Source organism: Mchenga conophoros, linkage group LG20 (genome assembly GCF_057382185.1).
Source record: "Mchenga conophoros isolate Kocher_MC1m ecotype Shallow Benthic linkage group LG20, M_conophoros_male_GT1.1, whole genome shotgun sequence".
In the NCBI taxonomy this organism is placed as follows: domain Eukaryota; kingdom Metazoa; phylum Chordata; class Actinopteri; order Cichliformes; family Cichlidae; genus Mchenga; species Mchenga conophoros.
Genome location: NC_140545.1, coordinates 27,899,042 through 27,906,066, shown reverse-complemented (window position 1 = coordinate 27,906,066; position 7,025 = coordinate 27,899,042). Strand labels below are relative to the sequence as shown.

The 7,025-nt window shown below is 50.6% G+C and overlaps 1 pseudogene; it reads right to left on the bottom strand.

Annotated features, from left to right (window-relative positions):
* Positions 1–737: 737 nt before the first annotated feature.
* On the bottom strand, positions 738–3,178 carry LOC146550994 (uncharacterized; annotated as a pseudogene).
* Between the last annotated feature and the right edge of the window lie 3,847 nt (positions 3,179–7,025).

Genomic DNA, 7,025 nt, shown 5'->3' with positions numbered 1-7,025 from the left:
ATACACACACATATACACATACAAACATACACATACATATACACTTACAGTGTGTAAATATGGGTAAGAACATCAGACCAAAGACCCCCAGTAATATTGTATTTTAATAATATATGTCATGTTTTAACATGTAACATAATATTACACAATATCACAGAAGCTCTTCATTTGCATGTCAGAATGTTTTAATCTAATCTAAGTTGTCAGGCAAATACTAGTAAAAACTTAAGGTTATGTATATAACCCCGGTTCTCTGAGTAGCATGAGTGAGTGTCTCACTATGGGGAACGCCTCCTGCGTGACCTCATCAGAAGCTCAAATACCATTAAGCCAGCCCTTACAGGCTGGCTAGGTGACGCCCATGTCAGGAGGGGCCAGTGCCTCCCTATATAATAGGCTGACATAGCGTCAGATGTCATTCAAAACAAGCCCACCTCTTCCTCGCTTCCATAGCAAGGAGGGCGGTCTGGTGAGACACTCACTCATGCTACTCAGAGAACCGGGGTTATATACATAACCTTAAGTTCTCTTTCATAGCATTCGTTTCGTGTCTCACTATGGGAGAAATACTGACTCCCGGATTGCCAGACATGCCTGTTAAGAAGACAACTGTCCCCAACAGCACTTCACAGGGGAGAGGCCCCCACCCGGGAAGAACCTGCACGGAGGACTGAACGCGCTAGGTTAGGTGCTGTCACATCTAACCTGTAAAACCTAGCAAATGTATGAGGTGAAGTCTAGCATGCAGCTGCACACACCTCCTGAATAGAAACTCCCCTAAAGAGAGCCCATGAGGTCGCCAGACCTCTAGTGGAATGTGCACGTAAGCCAGCAGGGGGCTGAAGGCCCCTGCTAGTATAGGCCAGGGCAATTGCTCCTACAATCCAATGGGAGAGGCGCTGTTTAGACACAGGCTTTTCCATATGTGGTTTAGCCCAGGACACGAACAGCTGGTCACTTTGTCTGACACTCTGGGTTCGGTCCATGTAAATGCGCAGAGCACGGACTGGACATAAGGTATGCAGCTGCTGTTGCTCCTCTGAGGAGAAAGGCGGTGGGCAAAAGGCCGGCAGTTCTATTGGTGAACATGTGCCGACAACCTTCGGGACAAAGGCAGGGTGAGCCGCATACTGACCCTCGTATTATCCGAGGAGAACTGAATGCATGACTGATGCACTGAGAGAGCGTGGATCTTTCCCACACGTTTAGCAGAAGCTAAAGCAATTAATAGAGCCGTCTTCAAGGACAGAAATTTTAACCCAACCTGTTCCAGGGGTTCAAATTGGCAACAGGAGAGCGCAGCCAACACTGTGGGAAGGTCCCACGATGGAGCCAACAGCCTAGACGTAGGCAATTTACGCCGTGCACCCTTCATGAAACGGCATATTAAGGGATGCTGGCCAACAGTCTTTCCCTCAAAACCAATGTGGCAGGCTGAAATTGCTGCCAAATACACCTTGATGGTGGAGAAGGCTTTACCCCTATTAATCAGGGCCTGAAGAAGTGACAGAATCACAGCCACAGAGCACTGAAAAGGGATGGCCTGTGATTCTAAGCACCAGCTTTCAAACACACGCCACTTGTGCTCATATAGCGTCCTAGTAGACGATGCCCCAGAACACTGAATAGTGTCGATAACACTATGAGGGAGCCCCACCGTGTTCAGGTTAAACCACCCACGGGCCAAGCCCATAGAGCTAGCCTCTCTGGGTGGGGGTGGAATATTCCCCCCTGTGTCTGAGATAGGAGGTCTCTGCGTAGTGGTAACGGCCAAGCACAGCTGCTGAAAAATCACCGCCAGCCAGTGCTTCCCTGGCCAGTGCGGGGCTATCAGGATCATATAGTGACTTCTCCCCCTCACTCTGGCCAGAGTTGGAGAAATGAGGGCCACTGGGAAAAGCATAGAGGAGGGTTCTCGGCCACTCGTGAGCTAGGGCATCCACCCCGAGTGGAGCTCTCTGATCGTGCAGCGAGTAAAACAGGGGACACTGAGCATTCTCCCTGGATGCATAAACGTCCACGGTCGCCTGACCGAATCGCAGCCAGATCTGCTTCACCACCTCTGGGTGAAGCTTCCAGTCCCCATACAGTGGGTTGCCCCTGGAGAGAAGATCTGCTCCAAAGTTCAAGACCCCCGGCACGTGAGCTGCTCTCAGTGACAGCAGGTGGACACTGCTCCAGACTATCAGTCTGTGTGCCAGTGTGTGTAACTTGGGGGGACCCCAGACCCTGCTGTCTGTTGATGTAGGCCACAACAGTGGAATTGTCCAACCTCACTAAAACATGATGACCTCACAGCCAAGGGAGAAAGTGTTTTAGCGACAGGTGAACCACCAGCAGTTCCAGACAGTTTATGTGGGTGGAGCGCGTGTGAGGGCCCCATTCCCCATTCACTGTCCTGCCCTCGTGGGTGGCCCCCCCCTCACCCGGAGGGAGTCTGGGCTGAGCCCTATGAAAGTAATGCATTGAGTTGGCGTCAATGTGCTCTTTTTCCATGAGCGGGGCCACTGCTGCCTCGGTGCACGTCACACACCCTCGGGCTCAGTGAGAGACCAAAAGGCAGGGCTACACACTCTTATGCTATCCCCTGGAAAGCAAATCTTAGATACTTTCGGCGTGGGGGATATATGGGGATGTGGAAATAAGCATCCCTCAGGTCGATTGATGTGAACGAGACGCCTGCTTGTACAAACCGTAGCAGCGAGGCATGCATCAACATCCTGAACTTGTATGTCCTTCAATGCCGGTTCAGGGCACGGAGATCCAGAATGGCTCTCATCCCCCTCCTCCCTTTCTTTGGCACAAGGAAATACCTTGAATAAAATCCGCTGTGCATTTCCTTGGGAGGGACAACTCCTATAGCTCTTTTGTCTCTCAAGGTGGAAATTTCCTCCAAGAGAAAACTGACGCCCAGAGCATGAGAGTAAATGATTTCTTTGAAATGTGGTGGAGCGACATTGAATTGCAGCCTGTAGCCCTATTCCAGTGTCTTCAACACCCATGCTAACTGAGCACAGGTGGCCCAGCTCTTCATGCGAAGAGACAGAGGGCTCACTGGCCACTCCACCGAAGATGGCGTTTTGGCGCCCCCTTGTGGTCGCAGCGCGAACCATACGCCATTTCGGTGTCCCGTCACCTCTGTCACAGGCAAGCGAGGTGACGGGCTCATCTGCGTCATCACAGCCGTGGAAACGCGAGTCTCCACGGGCTGCGTTATGGCAGACGTTGCTCTTGTTTTTCAACTTTTTTTATTTATTTTTTTAATGTGTTTTGCAACACTCGACAGCGCCCTCGGCAAACTGCCTGGATGCGCGTGTCGGGGCTTTTTAATACAGAATGCACGAAATAAGTGCTAGTGAAACAATACTGTGAACTTTGGCTCTCTTTCCCTCTGGCGGGTCCGGTGACAGGAACGCCGGCCCGAGTTAAGCACTCTGTGTTGAACTCGCTCTGGAACGGAGCTGGGAGGCGGCAGGGCGGCCCATGAAGGGGGGAAACTGGGTTCGCTCCCGCCTAGAGGAGAGGCTGTCAGGCCGGCCGCTTCTTCCTCCTCACGATCGCGGCAGCGGGGGGGAGGAGGAGGGGCCGCTTGAGGTCTGGCCTGGGGAGATTGCTTCCGAGTCCATGGATTCTTAGGGGCCCCGGCAGCCTCGGGGGATGCCTGCGTCTTAGGCACTTTGGGAATCCTGAAAGCGGGGACCGGGCGAGACGCTGCCTGCGCGAATGACTGGCGCGGCGCTGCTGGGGTGGCATGCTGGGCCCTCCTCAGCAGGCAGAGTTTCAGAGCCTCATCATCTCTCTTTTTCTCCTCACATCTCTTCTGCATGGATGTAACAGCCGCACCGAAGAGACCTTGAGGGACGACAGGGGTGTCGAGGAGTTCCTCTTTCTCCTTGGTCGTCAGGTTGGTGAGCCCGAGCCAGCGTGCTCGCTCCTGAAGAACCATGAGGCCCATGGCTCTCCCAGTAGCCTGTATGGCTACCTTGTGGAGGCGGAGGACGTGGTCAGTTATAACGCAGATTTCTTCCCACACTGTGGTATCTGTGTTAGCTGTCATGTCCTCTTCTAGCTCAGCTTGGTAAGCCATTAGCATAGAGGAGGCGTTGTGGGCTCTTACTGACAGAGCCGCTGCCTTGTAGCACTTATCTGTAAGGCTAGACTGGAAGCGGTCTGCTTTGGAGGGGAGAGACGGGGCCGATGAGGACAGAGACGTCTTCGGGTGAAGATGGCTCGCTACCAACGGCTCCACTTGTGGCATCTGGCGGAGGCCGACAGACTCCATCCCCTCACAATCCAACAGGGAGCTCCCCGCGATGGGGTGTTTCTCGCTGTAAGGTTTTGCTTTCCACGTCACCGCTATCTCATCGAGTAGCTCGGGAAAAACAGGCAACACATGCTTCCCCGTCTTTTTCGCCTTCGGCAATTTCTTACCGTCAAAACGAGACTTTACAACCTCTATTTGTATGGCGGGCCACGGGATGTTGAGCCTAGCGGCTGCGCGCTTGCACATGTCCTGCATGTCGAGATCCAGGGGAGACGGCGGTGTCGGTTTTTCAACCTCGCCGGTAGCCGAGGGCTTTGCAGCCCAGCTGATGCTAGCCAAGGAGGTGGAATCTTCCTCCTCGCCGTCGTCAGACAGCAGGAGGTCCGAGTCCGCCGACTCATCTCCGTCCTCGTTAGCATCTCCTCCCCAGGTGACTCCAGCATCGGGGAAAAACACACGATCTCCGTGTGCTTCCAGCGACGGGAAAGCGGTCGCGATGGGCCGAGGGTCTGCCTCTGCCCAGCTCGGCCCTGGCGTTGCGGCCAAATCATCGGCCATCTCAATTTCTCCTTGCGCCGCAGCAGCCTCACACAGCAAAGGGTCGCCACCCGACAGGTTAGCCTGGCGAGCTAACCTGCGGCGGAGTAGTTTGCGTGGGAAAGCCGCGCAGTGGATACAGTCTTGTGCGGGTGTCAAGGCAGCCTGAGCGTGAGATAAACCCAGGCATGCCGCACACACGGGGTGTGTATCCCAGGCAGAAATCTTCTTGCCGCAAGGACAAAGTTTTGCAACTTCGTTGGCCGTCGTAGCCATGGTTAGCTAGAGGGCCGCGCACGTTAGCGAGACTGACACTGAGTGCGGAGAATATTGCTATTCCTCGCTAACGTGGGGTGAAAAGTGTTGCTACTTTTCTACAGGTATTGCTACCTAATGTGTAAAACCGCTAGCGTCGAAGGGTATCGCTACCTGATGGTGAAGCTAGGGTACCTTTATTAGCAAAGTGTTGCTACTTCGCTTTCGGGAAATATTGCTACTTCCCTGGGTGAAAGTATTGCTACTTGGCACCAGCACTAGCTACAGAACAGTATTGCTACTGCTTGTATGCTAGTGGACAACTGAAAAGCTGGGAACAAAGCGCCCGGCGACCGAGTTGTTCACTCGAATCTGTGGACAGTTTAGCTTTAGCACCCAATAGCACAGTTGTCTACAGGCTTCTGTGAGAAGCGAGAAGAGGTTTTTGAATGACATCTGACGCTATGTCAGCCTATTATATAGGGAGGCACTGGCCCCTCCTGACATGGGCGTCACCTAGCCAGCCTGTAAGGGCTGGCGTAATGGTATTTGAGCTTCTGATGAGGTCACGCAGGAGGCGTTCCCCATAGTGAGACACGAAACGAATGCTATGAAAGAGAACCACAGCGTAGGTTCTGTCTGCTCACATGCTGGTCGGCTGTGGTTTCTTTTAAAACTGCAGGAGCACATCTGCAGATTTCAGTGTCATCACATTATACATCACTGTGTTTGGGGCTTTAACTGTGAAACACATGCATATTCTGCACACTGAACCCTCCCCTGCAATAAAAAGTAATAATGATGCTAAAGTGCACAAGGGCATTACAAACCATGCAAAGTGACGCTGGTCTTAATATGTCGTGTGCTCCTGCAGCTGTTGATGTAATATCCTGTTCCTGTTATTTATAGCTGCCAAGAGGGAGTTCAGTACTCTGTTTCACACTCTCTCTATCACACACACACACACACACACACACACACACACACACACACACACACACACACACACACACACACACACACTTATTCTCAGAGAACAACAAACTTCAGCTACAAGCTTTCTCTTTTAAAGGTACGTCTAATCTGAACAATGTCACATTTCTCAGGCAGACTTTCATCTTGCATTGACATCTCAGTAAACTGTCATTACCTGCTTCCACCCTTATATCTTGAGCTTTCTAGAGAAATCCTCATACCAGTTGTCAGGATTTCTGTCTGCAGTGTTATCATTATTAAAAAGTGAAAAAACATCTTATCCTTATCAACATCTCTACAAGATCATCAGACAGCAAACGGTTTCAAACCAGGTGATCTGACACTGTGAAAACTGAAGGTTTAGACTGTCAGAAGAATGAGACGACCTCATTAGAAACTTTCATGTTAAATTCAATTCAGTTTGATTTATACAGCGCCAAACACAACAACAGTCGCCTCAAGGTGCAAATGAACTATTGTTAAAAATGACTTTTCCACTGGGATATGAATAATTATAACTCATCCTTCTGGGTCTGAAATTGTATGATTATCCCTATATCTCCTAACACTTACCGAGGTTTCCTCCTGGAAAAAAAGTGGAATTACACATCTTTGTCACGTCATCCAAAGTAAACAGTAGTCATTGTGGTTGTTCATGGTGGGTCAGTGGTCGTGGATATTGCCATTATTGTTGGCATTATTGTGGTTATTGGTGATGATGCTGATGTTGCTTTGACTGTTGTCCTCGTTTTTATAGTTCTCTCATGGATTGCATTGATCATGACTGAATGGAACACCCTCACACTCACACTTGCATTGTTTTTCCTACCGGCTCTGTCTCCTGTGCACATTTCCTAATAAATGTGCAGACATGAAAGTTTCTTTTTTTTAAAGAAACTTTCAAGTAGATATAGAATAAATTTATTAGGGTTCGAGCACTAAAACTCCCAGAGCCATTTTGTATCTACTCTGTTTATTTTTTCGTCACATGAAT